This window comes from Rhinoderma darwinii, chromosome 2 (genome assembly GCF_050947455.1).
Source record: "Rhinoderma darwinii isolate aRhiDar2 chromosome 2, aRhiDar2.hap1, whole genome shotgun sequence".
NCBI classification, from domain to species: Eukaryota; Metazoa; Chordata; class Amphibia; order Anura; family Rhinodermatidae; genus Rhinoderma; species Rhinoderma darwinii.
Genome location: NC_134688.1, coordinates 357,410,338 through 357,425,222, shown reverse-complemented (window position 1 = coordinate 357,425,222; position 14,885 = coordinate 357,410,338). Strand labels below are relative to the sequence as shown.

At 41.0% G+C, this 14,885-nt stretch overlaps 1 protein-coding gene across 2 annotated transcripts in view; it reads right to left on the bottom strand.

Annotated features, from left to right (window-relative positions):
• The window catches only part of DENND2C (DENN domain containing 2C), a 37,757-nt gene extending 23,579 nt beyond the window's left edge, over window positions 1-14,178 (bottom strand). For both annotated transcript variants that reach the window (XM_075853817.1, XM_075853818.1), the window contains exon 1: window positions 14,012-14,178. The gene's annotated coding sequence lies outside the window, so the exon portion shown is untranslated. The remainder of the gene's footprint in view (window positions 1-14,011) is intronic.
• Between the last annotated feature and the right edge of the window lie 707 nt (window positions 14,179-14,885).

The window sequence follows — 14,885 nt, the reverse complement described above, 5'->3', positions numbered from 1 at the left end:
GTCCCCAAACACGCAAACAAAATACTCTACCCACCGTATGTCAACTCTGTTGTCTGCCTAGTAGTCATTTAAAATGCAGTATAAAGCTCGGGGAGATGGAAGATGAAATACACCCCTTCCCGCTTCCATGCGACTAGTCCTTTCAAAAGCCAGAAATGGAACATTGCCTCCAGCTTTAGTAAACCTTGGAGTATATTTTGGGGAATTGCATTTTACAGCTATTGCCTAATATAAACCTAACACCTGAATCATTCCCTCTTGCAGGCATTTTGCAGAATTTTCACCCTCTGAAAGGAGAGGCATTACTAGAATGTGTCCTGGAGCCCATCATGACAGTCCCTCTTCTCTGTCCATTAACATAATACCATCTCTGTATACCGCGTCTTTATTCTGTTGGTTTTGCCAGGGAGAGCACTTGCTGGACATTTGTTCTCCACTGTTGGGCGAACAGCTCTGTGCGAAGAGTGATTGGTGTGCAAAATCGTATTCATTACTTGTACAGGTAAATTATTATAATATACCATATATAACATGGTGTATATCAGCAAATTGCTGTAAGTGCAGATCCCTAAGATGTAAGCAAATGTTCGCTTACACCGGTCATGTTAGCATGCTGCTCTATCTGTGGGCAGCATATTATAGAGCAGTGGGAGCGGAGTAGATGCAGTAAAAAAGATTTTGTATAACTTATTATTGTATATCCCTGCTCACTGTGGCTTATGATTCTAGTTGGCAGCTGTAGCTAGCGCTGAAACCTGTATCCATCAGGTCAGCGGCACTGACATGGGTTCAGCGACAGCGGGTCCTGCAGGATCGTGCTGTTATCAATCACATCTAACTTCATAACTTAGATGTGATCGATAACATGTGTATCCTGCGTGACCCACTGACACTGAAGCCGTCAGTGCCGATGACCTAACGGATTCAGGTCTCAGCGCAAGATACAGCTGCACTGTATACAGGATACAAAGCAGCTGTGTCTCAAAAAGCAAAAATTGTTTTTAATAAAAATTATTTTGCACCAATCACTCTGATTTACATTTAAAAAAAAAAAAAAAAAAACAATTTCAAAGATATACATAGCCTTTAAGCCCCAATTTTTTTTTTTTATTTAGTACATTTTTGTAACCAGTGGCATCAAAGTAACAGTTCCTGCAAAATAGTTTTGAACTGTTATGTAAGGGATATCTATACAATTGAATGATGATGTGAGGTGACAACCTGCAGGCTGTTTCCTGTTATGTGATGTGCATGTGTTTTCAGCAGAAAGTAATAAATCGACTACAAGTATAAACATGATCTAAACCTGCAGTTAATTCCAGAGTACAATAGACAGGTGTGGCGGCAGCTGTCTATGGATGATGTGAGTCAGGATAAGGATGGTTTTAATCATTTTTTCTACAGAAAAAAATACAAACTGCTTGAATTGTTATTTCCTTGCATTTCAAGCTTTGCACGAATTACACATAAACCGATCTACACTGCACATCAAATAGAATATGTTCATATGTATTTGTTTATACACAGAGATCGTCGGAGCAGTTTAAAGGGCTTTTACATCTTAATAAAAATAGCACAGAAAAGAAAAAAATCATGAAAAGTGGTAAAAATCAGCCCCAAGAAATAATCCAAGGGAGCACAAGGTCACTGAGGGAATCAATTATTTATAGACTGCTTGTTCATATAGGAGGCTCTATGTATAGGATACAACCATAGCTCTCCACAACACTCTATGGTCATATACCACATCTCGCCTATAGATACTGCCTGTGCAAATGAGTTGCATGTAAAATAATAATAATAATAATAATAATAGCCCCTTCCCCATACAAAAGTGGGGACCCTAAGGGCCTGTTCACATCAGCGTTGCCCTTCTGTTGAGGGGTTCCGTTGAAGGTTTCCGTCAGGTTAACCCCTCAATGGAAAGGCAAACGGGAACTTTAGTCGAAACAACGGAACCCTGTCACAACGGTGGCCAACAGAAACCATTAACAAAGTTTCTGTCACCATTGAGATCAATGGTGAGGGAAACAGAAGCTAAGGTTTCCGTTTGCCTTGAGGGGTTAACCTGACTAAAACCTCAGACGGAACCCTTCAACGGAAGGGCAACGCTGACGTGAACAGGCCCTAAAGTGTAACTGAAGCCATAAATACGCATTGCATGTGGACCAGAAATTCATAGCCTAAAGAACATTTACAGTTAAGTGACACATTCCATTACTAGCTGAATACAATTGACATGAATGACCATTTAGCAATGCTATCTGAACTTTTCAGGCTTTACGGCTACATTCACACGAGCGTGTCAGATTTGCGTGCGCAAAAAATGGGCCCTATTTCCTGCATTTCATGTCCGTCTGACATCAGCGTGCTTTGCGTGTGGCATCCATTTTTTATGTCTGTGATTATCCTCTGCAAGCACTTCTTATTTTTTTTTTTAAATTTCTCTGCATTTTTTGTAACAATTAATGCGTGAAACACGGACAACACGCGGACGTCGTCCGTGCGCTGTCCGTGTTTTTCACGCACCCACAGACTTCAATGGGCGGCAACAGCTGCAAAAACGGACCAATATAGGATATGCAGTGAGTTCCACGCAACGGACACTCGCTGCGTGAAAAATCATGCATGTCTGAATAACCCTATTGACTTGCATGGGTCCGTGTGCTGTCAGTTATTTCAACGTACAGCACATGGATAAGGAACACGCTCGCCTGAATGAGCCCCTAATCTGTGTACTAGAATCCCAAGAAAAATACTGATGTAATGAAATGTTTTTGTATCAGTTTAATCATCCCATCACACCAAATGATAAAAGGTAGAGAATAGTAGGTCTTAAAATACAAAAAAAAACACTTATGTATCAGTCACATCCTATTCATTTCTATGGGACCAAACTCGTGATCAGTTCTTTACTAGATCCGTTTGTTATCTGGAGTACACAAAAGGTACCCAAGGGAACAGTGGACCCAAGCCGGCCATACATATGAAAGCAGCAGGCCCACAACTATTTCTCTCCACCATAAACAAACAAGCTCGGCCAATTGTGCATGCTCTTGCAATGGGACGAGGGAAATAAGACACTTTCAGACACTTCTGGCGGTTTCTCTCTTAGACATCTAGTGTAGGGGCACAGTTGGGAGGCCCCCCATACACAATAGTTCGATAACCAATCCTGCCGGAATCCGTGGGTTTGCCTGACTTTTATCTCATGTGTATGGTCAGCTACAGACATCCTATTCAGACAACCCCATTTATTTCAATGGGCGATGGCTTAAAATTTTGATGCAAATGGAGCCAATCTCGCAAATGATGGTGGTTAGATTTGAGTTTTTTTAAACATGCAGTTGGGTTGACAGTGTCCATATTTATGTGAACACAGTTCTTACTGCAGACACCAAGTTTTCTCTGGCTATTGAAACAATACGGATTGATCAAGAAAATACAACTCCGCCATCACTATTTCCTCCATTAGGTCAGTCAACTGGTGTCTGATGGCACACGCAAATCACTTGATTCTAGCGAAATCATCTGCAGTGGGCATTAGGCATGTCTATCGGTCGTCCACTAGTCACATCGATCGGTGTTCGAAGAATAGTTGTGAATTTAAACAGCCCAGAGCCAAAAAGTCATGTTAAGTAAATCAGTTGATGCCCAACAGAGCAAACTTTCACTAGCAATAAAAAAAAAGTCATAATGTCATGTTATAAGCTTATAATGTAAACCTGATGACATACTTGACTTCCTTGGATCTTACAGTTGTCATGTAATCTTACAGCACCCCACTGAGTCCCTTTTGTTTCAAGTGGCAGCTATGGCGTTCGTAAAACAATTACGTGCCGGCCTCTAGGACATTGAGTAAGCTTTGAAGCTGATGACAAGAAGGAGTCAGTAACACAAGACAATTAGATGGTTTCACCGTCATGTGAAGACGTCAGAAGATTGAAATACAACATCTGCAACATTCAGTCAGTCCATTAGAGTCTCTGTACTAAAATAGCATATGGTCCTTCAGTCTTGTAAATTCTGTGAGGTCTGGATGCTACATAGTTCCATCATATTCCCTCCATATGAAGGGGAAACCTATTAGAAAAAAATAACATTATGCATGAGAAGCCGCAACAGTGGAGCCACACAACAGTCTTACTGAATGAATATCTGGATTGTAGGGCTACTATTGAAGCTTTTAGGTACTAAAAATAGTTAAAGCGACCCTCCGGTCTCAGGACAATATTATAAATGTGATGGGGTATATGGAGTAATTTTACCTGGTGCCCTCTAGTTGTTCCCCTCTACCATGGATCCGCCATTTTAGGGTCCCCTCTGTGTTGTGTCAAAATGGCCACAGCGCTTCTCAGACTAAATCTAAGACACCCCCTCTGTCCACAGATTGGACAGAACTGCTCATGTGAGCAGCTCTGGACAATCAGAGAACAGTGGGAGTGTCTCAGACTCAGTTTAACAAGCACTTCAACCATTTTCGGACAGCGCAGTGGGGACACTAAAATAGCGGATCCTTGGCAATGGGGCACAACTGGAGGGCACCAGGTAATATTACATCATATACCCCATCATATTTAAAATGTTGTCCCGGGACCGGAGACAATGTAACTTAACTTTAATGTAACTTCACAAAAATTAAATATTAGTGGCTAAATATGTACGATGAAAGAATCTTTAAAGGATCACTCTGGGTAAAACTGGAGCACTGTGTAATGCCTAGTGCACGACCTGAGGGTGCGGAGTATGACACAGGAATTCCTATGTTACATGCCGCACCTCGACTTTCCTCTTTTCTCTAACATTGCAGATACATGTGAGCGCAGATCACATATCAGAGCAGGGAAGAGAGACTGGAGCTGCCATCTAATAACAGCTATTGTTGGGGGGGCCATAAAGAATGGCAATGTGTGCTGCAGGTTGTGTACCCCTGGTCTAGATTAATTCTACACTATGAGTGAGCATAGTTTGGTCAACACCTATACCGAAGGAATCCTTTTTTAATGTCCGGATTAAATGCAGCCTTCTAAATCTAAGTCGATAATATCACGCATTCTGAGGAAAAAATAAAATTCTATGCAAATTGATAGATTTTATGCAACTGCAAAATAGCTTTCCCGTCTGTGTTTTTAAGTGAATAAGGCCTTGTCAACTCTATTCTGTTTTTGAACGCGGTCAGAGAGAATCACATACACAAGTCCATGAATAGAATACCATATTCACAGTAGTCCTGACATACAGAAAGAGCTGAGGGAGATTAAACAGAGTTAAGGACTGTACTTCTGTATAACAATGCAGATTTATATGCTATTCCGTGTCTATATAAAACCTGGATAACAACTTTAATAGATACTCTAATTTTCAGTCATAAGAGGTTGTCACCTAGAAAGGCCCATATATTTCCGGCTATTTTTTTATGTTAGGGAATAATCCTCTATGCGAGTCTGATATAAATATAAATTATATATACATGAACGTTAGTTCCTTTATACCTAAAAATAGCTGTGATGAATTCTACTATAAGGCCGGATTCACACGAGCGTGTGCGTTTTGCACGCGCAAAAAATGCTGCGTTTTGCGCGCGCAAAAGGCACTTGACAGCTTTTCGCGCAGCCGCCATCATTATGACACTCCGTTTGGATGTTTGTAAACGGAAAAGCACGTGGTGCTTTTCTGTTTTCATTCATCCTTTTCACAGCTGTTGCGCGAATCACGCTAGTCCCACGAAAGTGCTTCTGTGTGGCATGCGTGATTTTCACGCACCCATTGACTTCAATGGGTGCGTGATGCGCGAAAAATGCCCAAAGAACGGACATGTCGTGACTTTTTCGCTGCGGACTCCCAAAATCACACACTTGTCTGCACGGCCCCATAGACTAATATAGGTCCGCGCGATGCGAGTGAAAATCACGCGCGTCGCACGGACATATATCCTGTTCGTCTGAATAAGCCCTAAGGGTCAAAAGTGATCCAAAATTGCATCAAGACACAACCCTCTTCTGTCACTTCCCCAATAACTTTTTCTATTTTTGACTATTGCAAAAGTTCCTTACATAAAGTTTTCAATGAGCAAATTGTTTGCGTTCGAAAAACCGGAGACAAAAAGTAAAGCAGATGCTCATACAAACCAATCAGATTGCTCCTGTCATTTCATAACTAGAATAAGAGCAATGAAATATGGAATCTGATTGGTTACTATGAGCAACTGCTCCCCCTTCCTTGTTTTTATATATGTGGCCCAATGGCTATGATCACAATACTAAATGTGTTCGAAAACGTGAGCACTAACTTCATGAATGACTCACTTAGTAGGTTATCACTCTCTAATATAACAGGTCTGGCAGATGTAGAAGAACCCATTGTAGAACCTGTATCACACCCACTCATAATTATGGGCCAGACCCATCAAAATTGCTTCCGTGAATGGAGCAAGTGCGAAAACGTGCCATTAGTACAATTTCAAGTCAAAAGCTTTTGTGTGTGTCAAATGGGTATTCAATGAAATTAAGATGTTATTGCAGGTGGTTATCTGCCCCAAGATTTTTCCATTATCATCCAATACCATGAAGATTTATAACCTATCATTTACTCATGCTACAGAAAATTAGAATCCACCCTCAAATCTGTCATGGAGCTTGGATCAGGGAAATCAAGTTTGTGGCCCCTATAGACTGTCATGAAATGTCTGTATCTCCCAAACATTTGCAGCAAACACCACTGAAGCACAATCCATTAAAAAAAGCTTCACAGAGTATGTGGTCGGATGAGGCCTGTATTCTTATAGTTTATTACAAGTGATTGAAGGGGTTGTAGAAGATTAGAAAAACAAAGCTGCTTTCTTCCAGAAACAGCGCCACTCTTGTCCATGGACTGTGTCTAGTATTGCAACTTATCTCTATGAACTTGAATGTGGGTAAGCTGCAATACCAGACACAACACATGGATAGGAGTGGCACTGTTTCTGGAAGAATGCAGCCATGTTTTTCCGGACTCCTAAAATCTCGAATATTTTGTTTATCCCTGGTACAATTACTCTTGCTCTTTGCAGGCCTAAATGTTTCAATTCTAAGGTGTTTATGCTATGATCATAGTTGATATCAGAGAAAAAATGGCTTTGTCGTCAATAGCAATTGAGTTCAGCTTTGATTTTTTAAACTCCATTAAATTACTGAAAGATGGAGTCTCATAGGTTGCAACAAGGCAAACTCCTTTTCTTAGGCTTTGAGTTCATCACATTTTGGCCTTATCTTTACTTGTATGTCGGGAAATCTCTATGCTAAACGTGTTCATAGGGCTCCATTAGTCCGACTGAGGCCAAAAGTGTGTCCCTTTGGCCTCCGTTGGGCAGGTTTACGTGGGTTTTTGGGGGATGGAAAAGCATAGCAGACTACACTTTTCCATCTCGAGGGATCGTGTGGTATACTTTTTTTTTTTTTAACATGGGAGCCTATTGGTAACTGTATGTCATATGTCACAGGTTTTTCGTTTAAGGTATAGGTCATGGGCTTTTCAATAGCCTTAAATTACATTTAGGCTATCTGGTTGACAGATCATTTAAGAAATAATGAAACCTAGGATTAAGTCTATGACTAATCTGAGCAACCATCTACAGAGAGGTGAATATATATATATTTTCAGTTAATTCTGCATAACAAAAGACATCCATACCACGGGCCATAGTCACGAATGGGACTTTGTTCTCTCCAAAATCCCTTTGTGAACAAAAGGTGCCTGCAGACTTTACCCTGCAGATCACAACCATTAGTGCAAAGCCTTGTACAGAGATAAATGCTGAACACACACCTACTATAATAAACGCAGAACATGTATTTAGGGACGATTAAAGAAAATAAATATGCCTAATAATACATAATTGTCAAAGAATAGGGAAGCTGTTGAAAGGCAAAATGATTATCCACCTTTTGTGAACCTACTTTTCTTTATTTGTAAATTACATATACAGCAATTTTCTAATATTTTGCTGGAAATGTTCAATTTATAGCCAACTGTGATTCAATAACAGAGCAAGGTGGTTTCCATCCTTGTGAGATAGTCAGCAGTTTATGGTAGCCTGTGTACTCTATGTTTCTGCAGATACAGACTGTCAAAAAACAGCAGTTATGCTCTTCACAAGCAGCAAGTATAGTGAGTCAATTTATCAATACCCGAGGGGCAACATCCTAAGGTGGTGCGCTTTCATCACTGTATTCTATCTCTAACCGATCAGTAATAGAGTCTGATAGATTCACATGTCACTTTCTGACTTCAAAATTACTGAGACTGGAACTTCGGGAATTTTATTTAATTATCGTAATGCTAGAAGGCCTTGTTCACATTTGCTGCAGATTTTGCATGTATTTTGTAAGCCAAAACCAGGAACGGAATCTCAAGAAAAGAAATAGATGAAGGAAGGCCTTAGGGCATGCCCAGACGTGGCAGAATTCTTCCGCAACTGTCCGCATCAATGCCGCACAGAATCTGCGTTGCAGATTCTGTTGCGGATCTGCCCAAAATGGGCAATAAATTGATGCGGACTAGCCGCTGCGTATTGAGGTGAAAGTACTGCCCTTCTCTCTATCAGTGCAGGATAGAGAGAAGGGACAGCACTTTCCCTAGTGAAAGTAAAAGAAATTCATACTTACCGGCCGTTGTCTTGGTGACGCGTCCCTCTTTCGGCATCCAGCCCGAGCTCCCTGGATGACGCGGCAGTCCATGTGACCGCTGCAGCCTGTGATTGGCTGCAGCCGTCACTTAGACTGAAACGTCATCCTGGGAAGCCGGACTGGAGAAAGAAGCAGGGAGTTCTCGGTAAGTATGAACTTCTATTTTTTTTACAGGTTGATGTATATTGTGATCGGTAGTCACTGTCCAGGGTGCAGAAACAGTTACTGCCGATCGCTTAACTCTTTCAGCACCCTGGACAGTGACTATTTACTGACGTCGCCTAGCAACGCTCCCGTAATTACGGGTGCACACACGTAGTCACCCGTAATTACGGGAGCCCCATTGACTTCCTCAGTCTGGCTGTAGACCTAGAAATACAAATAGGTCCAGCCAGAATGAAGAAATGTCATGTTAAAAAAACAATACGCTCCGCAGCACACATAACATGTACATGACATCTGCGGACTTCATTGCGGAATTTTGAATCTCCATTGAAGTCAATGGAGAAATTCCGCAATGAGTCCGCCACACGTCCGCAACAACCATTGTATGCTGCAGACACCAAATTCCGCACCGCAGCCTATGCTCCGCAGCGGAATTGTCCGCAACGTGCAAACTAACCCAACCACCAAGCTATGGAAGGCAATGGAGAAACGGGTCCGCTGTGGATTTCCAGAGCAAATCCGCTACGTCTGGCCATGCCCTTATAGGTCTGCTCTCCTGGATCTAATTCTGGATTGGCATGCAATATCTGCAAGCAAATCTGCACTGTGTGAACAAAGCCTAAAGCCCCTACTACACCAGCCGATAATCGGCCGATACAGCGAGCGCCGATCAACGAGACATCGTTGATCAGCGCTCGTTTGCTCCTGTCACATAATATACCAGGAAAGATTCATAGATCTGAAACCACTTGTCATAGCAATACAGCAAACAAATAACCATTTTATACAAATGAGACCTCTGTTACATGCCCATAATTCAGTGACATATTAATATGTTATTAATTTGATAACTCATAACCCATAAGTGCTATTAAATAGAAAAATATTAACTATATAGAAGCTTGGGTAGAAATGTCACAAATGAATGTAGTCAGCATGTTGAGTTTTTCCATCCCCCAATGAAGATTATGCTCCAAGGTTTTTTCACAGATCACAAGCAGCCAGTTGCTGTTTACACGGCCAAAGGCAACAGTTTCAACGCTATCTTGTCAAATAACACAGTGACGTTTAGTGTTTCAAGGTATATTCAATGACCACACTCAAAGCATAACGCAACACTGAATACAATGGACACCTTGGTAAACAAAGTAGTCACCCGTAGAATTAAAATTGGGAATTGGTCCAATGGACAAAGTATGAACATCATTCTGCTACAATTTTCTATGGGTAATTGCCAATGAAAAAATATGAGAGGATTGGTGTCTTCTACCAGCAGAAGACTGTGTGAGACACATACGCACTTTTGGTCTTTAAAGGCAGGAGGTAAAGATAGAACAAATCAGATCTAAAACTTATGCAAATCTCTTTGTTTATAACGTTTTAAACATACAATGAATGCAAACCATGAGGTGAGGACAGATACTGGGTGCCCGCTATTCACAAGATAAGAGAAAATTAGCAGTAGAATAATAGGATGATTACGGTATATATTTTCCGTGCATAGCTCTCATGCTCTAAACCAACTGGCTTTGCATATATAAAAAGACGGATGTAGACAGAATCCAAAAACAGTGATCTTTTCTTTTTACCCATATCCTGGGCCACTTCTCATTTATTCAATAAAGGAATCTTATATGGTTCGATCATCCAATTGAGGAGTCCCATTTGAAGATAAATACCTTAAAAACATCGTTATCTATGCCACCACCTCTTACCCACTATAGACTAGAGCTCTACTGCAACTTTTTGTAGTGCGATTTTCTAGGTTTAACTATTAGGGACCTATTCAAACAACAGGTATAATCGGCCATTTGTTTTTTTTAACGGCCGTCACATGGCTGCATTAAAATGAATGTATGTCTATGGGGCTATTCACACGGCCGTTTTTTTAACGGACCGTGTGAACGGCCCAGGAAAAAATAGGACATGTCCTATTTTTGCCTGTTTTCCCGGATCCCTCAATAGACACAAGTCTATGAGGGATCCGTGAAACCGTGTCCCGCACGGGTGCAAATCGGCCGTGACACCGGGTCGTTTGATTAAAGCCTTAAGTGACAGCTGCAGTCCACTGGAGTGCACTCCGTTGCATGCAACTCAAAGTATTCCACTGGACTGCAGCTGTAGTTCAATAGTTAGGATTGCAAAGTCGAACTACAAAAAGTTGCATTGGAGCTCTAGTCTCATAACTGGTTCTGCAGCATTATAACATTTCCTGATTATTATATAGTGGCACTGTGACTAGTGACCACTATATCAAAGTCCAGGGAACACAGTGGAGTACAAAAAAAACACAGACGAATGCATGGCTGACCGTGTGTACAATCCGCTATATAAAGTGATTTAGTAATCATCACAAAATAATGCAGAATATAATCTGCAGCTATGTATCCAAATAACAGTTCTCTAGACTGACGCAAATCCATACTGCAACTATCGCTCATTATGTGTGCCCGGCTTGCTTTGCCTGTGCGTTTCTGCACCTGGCCTACATTCCGCAGTCAGAGACCATGACCTGCTGCATTGTACGCTTATCTATATTAGTATTCATGCAAAAACAAAGGCAAAAGTTTACAAATCGACTTTTATGCCACATGCTGGTATTTCCTCAATTTCTATACAGGGCTGAGGTACAGTGCATTTTCGACAAAATAAAAATTAAATGAGCAGTAAATATAGCCTTATATGTACTCAAATGTCAAATTCTATTCCGCGGTTTCTTTGCCATATGTGTATATAGTGAAGGTAACTGACAACCTACATGGCTGTAGTTGCCACTGAGCTCTCCCAGACTCCTGAATAGCAAAGCTGCCTAGTGAGATAAGGGATCAGAAGGAAGGATGTATAACTATACATATATATCCAAATCCTTGGTGGGACCTCCAGTGGTAGCCATGTCAGCCATCCAGCTGACTGATAGAATGAATGAATTTTAAACAGCAGGAGAATGAGAACAATTTACTGTTAATTTTTAGTGCAATTTATCCCATAAAATTATGCAGTCAAAATTGGGGAGAATCTCTGATGTTTGTGATAACCATTCCTTCAAGTCTGCACACACCAAGCTATAGGTCTGTCACTGTAAAGATCATGCTATAGATAGGAGGGATCAGTGATCCCTATGCCAGCGGTCATATTAGTGGGTAAAATGACTGATCTTTCTGATAACCATTCTTTTAGTCTATACAAAGCATGCATGAGCTACAGCTATAGGAGTTATTAAGAGTATGACATACGGTAGATAGGAGGGATCAGTGATCCCTATGTCAATCTTTAATAGTTTGCCTGTGGTAGACAATACACAAATCATCCTTCTGGGGGAAAACAAAGTGTAATAATCTGGTGAGTAACCAACCGGAAATTCAATCATTTATTATTTGTATCCTTTTACTACCAGGTGACTCAGACTATAAAATCATTTCTGTAAATGGATTCATCACTAGGTAGCATGAACCGCAGTCCAGGATCCCATGTGGGTCCCTCTCACTTTCCAAACTAGTCATTTGGTCCGGAGCCTGAATGACCAAAATAAACACAATTTTGGCCTGACGTGTGTACACTGAATATTCACATGGTCAGGTTTTACTTCTGCTGTAGCGTTAGATTCCTAATGTAATGTGTATATACAATCTCATACTGTATGCCCCATTTGTTGTATGAATACAAGGAACAACTTATAATGTCAAATAAGTATGGCTTCTAGTGGAGAACATGAAGCTGTACAGGGGCCCACGGTTTCATAATGCATAACAATAGGGACTCAGTGTGCCACCATACAGGCTCATTAATACAAAACAGTAGGGACTCCGTGTGCCACCATACAGGCTCATTAATACAAAACAGTAGGGACTCCGTGTGCCACCATACAGGCTCATTAATACAAAACAGTAGGGACTCCGTGTGCCACCATACAGGCTCATTAATACAAAACAGTAGGGACTCCGTGTGCCACCATACAGGCTCATTAATACAAAACAGTAGGGACTCCGTGTGCCACCATACAGGCTCATTAACATAAAACAGTAGGGACTCCGTGTGCCACCATACATGCTCAGTAATACAAAACAGTAGGGACTCCAGAAAGCAATAACCCATATAAGTCAAATAAAATTAGTCAAATTCACCTTTGTAGTTGACACATTGTTATTATTATGCCTGATTATCAACTATGCAAATATCATTGCTACCAATTCCCCAAATTAGGATTATGCCTTAAAAAAAAAGGATTTGGTATATAATAAGTATACAAATATTTACGCGTATGCTAATAAATTGGGCAATGCATAATCTCGGGAAAATCACTCCAACTGTAGCAAAAAATCTATTCATCAGCTGCTCTTAGTAATCTTTTCTGTGCAGAACTGTCATTTAACCCCTGCAGCACCAACTAATGTTTTGATGCACAGCAACTATTCAAATATTACAGCAGTGGAGGCAGCTGGAAATCGAAGCTTCACAACAAACGGGGAGTCACATATATACGTATTGTAAAGCTACATTTACATGAAGCAAATTGGTACAATTTGTTTGTTTGCCCAGTCTAAATGCGCAAAACAATCAATGATAAAGTTATAATTTATTGCAGATTTATAGATTGTGCAAACATAAAAAACAAAGTTATCAATAGCAGTATCAGTGAATGTCGCACATATACGGCTCCGGTCATTTGGCATTGGCATAAATACCGGTACATGTACGATGATTTTAACAGATGGAAATTCCTCGTTCATAAATGATAAAACATAAAAAGCGCATACATAGTAATTCCCTAAAATATGCTATCATCTAAAAACCCCATTGACTCTTGAAGAAATCCGATAACCCTCAGGACTACATGGAGTTTCAAATTCCCCACGTGTACTTTATAGGATGCAGAATGCAGGCTGCTGTTTTCAAGTATGCACCGCTGCTTATACATGTAACATACACAATAATAATGTTATATGTGTGTAGTTTCCGAATACAATCTATAAAGTGGCTCCAAACCAGAGCTTTTCTTTGAAAAACGAGTGTTTATAGGAAATTTCGGAACTACAGATGCCCAATTGGCACAATGAAAAGAACCAGATAGTAGAAAGAGTTGTAGGACTGATAAAGGCTGTACTACTGCCAGATAGTAGACCATGTGTGCGAATAGACCCAGCTGGGCACATTCCGCAACATACAGGCAGCAGGGCATTACTTACCAGTGCAGGGTCCAGTAGACAGGGCAGCTTCAGTATAAAATCCACATTACTGGAGGATATAATAATCCACTCTACTGCGTCGTCTCAATACTGTGATGTGATGAGTGCAGTGTGAATGTCCTGTATGTGATACACTGTAGCAGAGCACAATCCCTGTAGCTGTGGATGTGCAGGGGCATGTTAGTGAAATGTGCTGGGTGGAGACTACTGACATAGCAGTGACTGTGGGGAGGAAGCTTGTAACACTCCAAGTGTTGTCATCTAATCCTCCCCCCACGTGGAAACCAACTCAAACATGAGGTCACCATCCATGTGCTGGCCCCTTCTTCCCTTTTCTTCATCACGTTACTTATTATAAAATATTGGTCAGAATTTCATCCTCATAAAAGACTTTTGAATTATCCTAAGAATTTTTTGTTGATGAGCGCACAATAATCACCTGCAAAATGATTAATCCTAAAGGGTTGTCTCATCTCACAAACCCATTTCCATATGCCGTATTAAGGCATATAGATATTATAGGCGGTCCGCCGCTCAAGACCCCCCTCTATGATCCATAGTGGACAACCACTAACAAGGATGGCTTTTTTATTAATTTGTTTGCATGTAACACTATTTTTAATTTTAGTGGACGCGGCGAGGAAATTAAGCAAAAACAAAGTTTCCAGCAGTTTTTCTTTAGGGCATGACCACACGTGGCGGATTTCCTCCGCAACTGTCCGCATCAATGCCGCACCTAATCCGGGTTGCGGATTACGGCTGCGGATCTGCACAAAATGTGCAGAAAATTGATGCGGACTAGCTGCTGCGGACTGCGGGAAAAGTGCTTCCCTTCTCCCTATCAGTGCAGGATAGAGAGAAGGGACAGCACTTT